Below are 3,622 nucleotides of genomic sequence, written 5' to 3'. Positions count from 1 at the left end.
GATCTTTTTCCGGTTGGAGGTCTGTAACCAGTGGTGTTCTGCAGGGCACTGTCATGGGACCTCTGCTATTTGTGATATATATAAATGATTTGGAAGAAGGTGTAACTGGTGTGATCAGTAAGTTTGCGGATGGCACAAAGATGGCTGGACTTGCTGATAGTGATGAACATTGTTGGACAATACAGCAGGATATAGATAGGCTGAAAAATTGGGCAGAGAAATGGCAGATGGAATAGCGAGGGGGATTGAATATAAAAGTAGGGAGGTCTTGCTGCGGCTGTATAGGGCATTGGTGAGGCCGCAGCTGGAGTACTGTGTGCAGTTTTGGTCTCCATACTTACACAAGGATATTTTGGCCTTGGAGGGAGTGCAGAGGAGGTTTACTAGGCTGATACCGGAGTTGAGGGGGTTGAGCTATGAGGAGAGGCTGAATAAACTAGGCTTGTATTCGTTAGAGTTTAGAAGAATGAGGGGAGATCTCATTGAGACGTATAAGATGATGAATGGGATGGATAGGATAGAGGTGGAGAGACTCTTCCCACTCAGAAAGGACAGTAGGACTAGGGGGCACAGCCTCAAGATAAAGGGGGGGTGGTTTAGAACGGAGTTGAGGAGGAACTTCTTCACTCAAAGGGTGGTGAATCTCTGGAATTCTCTGCCCGTTGAGGTGGTGGAGGCTGCCTCGCTAAATATTTTTAAGACGCGGGTTGATGGGTTTTTGAGAAGCGAGAGGATTAAGGGTTATGGGGAGAGGGCGGGAATGTGGAACTGAGCCACGACAGATCAGCCATGATTTTATTGAATGGCGGGGCAGGCTCGAAGGGCTAGATGGCCTACTCCTGCTCCTATTTCTTATGATCTTATGTTCTAAATGCAAAGTGATGCATTTTGCTAGAACTAATGTGGGGGGGAGTTATACAATGAATGGCAGAACCATCAAGAGTATAGACACACAAAGGGACCTAGGTGTGCAAGTCCACAGATCCTTGAAGGTGGCAGCACAGGTGGAGAAGGTGGTAAAGAAGGCATATGGCATGCTTGCCTTTATAGGATAAAAACTGGAGTCTGATGTTATAGCTGTATGGAACGTTGATTAGGCCACATTTGGAGTACTGCGTCCAGTTCTGGTCACCACACTACCAAAAGGATGTGGAGACTTTGGACAGAGTGCAGAGGAGTTTTACCAGGATGTTGCCTGGTATGGAGGGTCTTAGCTATGAGGAACGATTGGGTAAACTGGGGTTGTTCTCCCTGGAAAGACAGAGAATGAGGGGAGACCTAATAGAGGTGTATAAAATTATGAAGGGTATAGATAGGGTGAACAGTTTTTCCCAGTTTTTCCCAGGTGAGAAGGGCAAGGTTTAACTCAGATATCAGAGGGACTTTTCTACACAGAGGATGGTGGGGGCCTGGAATGCACCACCAAGTAGGGTGGTGAAGGCGGACACGTTGGGATTGTTTAAGACTTATCTGGATAGTCACATGAGCAGACTGGGAATGGAGAGATACAAACGAATGGTCTAGTTGGATCAAAGAGCGGCACAGGCTTGGACGGTCGAAGGGCCTGTTTCCTGTGCTGTATTGTTTTTTGTTCTTTGTTCTTTGATGTTTTCTCTAATCAAAAGTGCAACTCCCCATCCTCTCTTACCTCCTATTCTATCTTTCCTATAGTATCTGTACCCTGGAACATTGAGCTGCCAGTCCTGCCCTTCCCTTTACCATGTTTCAGTAATTGCTATAATACCCCAGTCCCATGTGCCCATCCATGCCCTGAGTTCATCTGCCTTGCCCATCAGGCCTCTTGCATTGAAATAAATACAATTTAATCTGGACTTCCCTTGCTCTCTGTCTTGTTTTTGTCTGATCTGTATGATACTAGGATTAGTGCTTTTACTACTTAATGTGCTGTCTTTAACTTCTGTGCTACCCTCAAACTTCTCTCCTGTCTCCCTGCTGCTTTGGGTCCCATCCCTCTGCCAAACTAGTTTGAACCCTCCCGAGCGGCTCTAGCAAATCTCCCCGCCAGGATGTTAGTCCCCCTCCAGTTCAGATGTAACCCGCCCCTCGAACAGATCAGCCCTTTCCCAGAAAAGATCCCAATGATCCAAAAATCTAAATCCCTGCCCCCTGCACCAGCTGTCATTCACGCATTCATCTGCCTAATCTTCTTATTCCTACTCTCACTAGTACATGGCAGCAGTAGTAGTCCTGAAATTACTACCTTCGAGGTCCTGCACTTTAGCCTCCTGCCTAACTCTCTATATTCACATTTCAGGACCTTATCCCTTTTCCTACCTATGTTGTTGGTACCAGTATGTGCAGCGACCTCTGGCTGCTCCCTCCCCCTTAAGAATGTCCTGCAATCTCTCAGAGACATCCTTGACCCCAGCACCAGGGAGGCAACACACAATCCTGGAGTCTCGATTGCGGCCACAGAAATGCCTCTCTATGCCTCTAAGTAGCGAGCCCCCTATTGCTACTGCTCGTTTGCTCTTTGCCCAACCTTGGATTTCAGTAAGGCGTTTGACAAAGTCCCTCATGGTAGGTTGGTGGAAAAGGTTAAGGCTCATGGGATACAAGGACAGGTGTCTAGATGGATTAAGAACTGGCTTGGTAATAGGAGACAGAGAGTAGTAGTGGAAGGGTCCTTTTCTAGCTGGAGGTCTGTTACTAGTGGTGTGCACAGTAAAAAGTCTGACAACACCAGGTTTTAGTCCAACCTATTTATACAACGCCGGCATACCCACATCATGACTAGTGGTGTGCCACAGGGCTCAGTACTGGGACCTTTGTTATTTGTAATATATATAAATGACTTGGAAGAGGGAGTAAGTGGTGTGATCAGCAAGTTTGCAGATGATACGAAGTTGGCTGGACTTGCTGATAGTGAGGAGCAGTGCCAGGCAATACAGCAGGATATAGATAGGCTGGTATATTAGGCAGAGAAATGGCAGATGGAATTTAATCCAGTGCATCCACCTGCTGCTGTAACCGAACAATGCGAGTCCCAACAAGTTGGGACATTCCCCATCCAAGCTGACAAGACAGGGCTCTCACCTCCTGTCTTGGGCTTGACCTACATGATCCAAGCTGATTGGAGTAGGTGTAGCTCCTCCTCCAAGGCTTGACCTCATTTGCATCTTAGCCAAAAGGCCAAGATGCCACTTGGAAAAAATCACTTCAAATGAAGCTAAAACGTAACCTAACGACTTCAACCAAGTACACCATGTCAATACTACACTTGATCTTAGCCAAAAGGCCGAGAAGTGAGGTCTGTGAGGAGTTACAACTGGACACATTTTCTGCAGCCAAAGTTGTCAGGGAGACAAGCTTGTCCCTTCACAGCAGTTCCTCCACAAACCACTTTCTGGACGCAGTGACTGACCCTATGAAAATTTTTTTTTTGTTTCAAAAATATACTTCATTCATAAAAAACTCTCAAGCCATTGCAAACTGACATATCTAAAAATTACAAACAGGGCAGAAAAGAATCATTTCTACAGTCCTATACAATACTTATTTACACAAAATTACAATCATTACATTTCAAATCTTAAAACTATATACATACATCAGATTTTACTGTGTGCTGTTATTTTTTAGATTTCTACAGTTCCCAGGC

At 45.7% G+C, this 3,622-nt stretch overlaps 1 non-coding gene across 1 annotated transcript; it reads right to left on the bottom strand.

Moving 5' to 3' along the window:
* Nucleotides 1-3,078: 3,078 nt before the first annotated feature.
* Nucleotides 3,079-3,271, bottom strand: LOC145362321 (U2 spliceosomal RNA). Its single transcript, XR_013889977.1, has one exon. It is a non-coding gene; the product is annotated as a U2 spliceosomal RNA (small nuclear RNA).
* Between the last annotated feature and the right edge of the window lie 351 nt (nucleotides 3,272-3,622).

The sequence above is a fragment of the Carcharhinus amblyrhynchos genome, chromosome 2, assembly GCF_965287045.1.
Source record: "Carcharhinus amblyrhynchos chromosome 2, sCarAmb.v2.hapA, whole genome shotgun sequence".
Classification (NCBI taxonomy): domain Eukaryota; kingdom Metazoa; phylum Chordata; class Chondrichthyes; order Carcharhiniformes; family Carcharhinidae; genus Carcharhinus; species Carcharhinus amblyrhynchos.
This window is presented reverse-complemented; position numbering and strand designations above follow the sequence as displayed.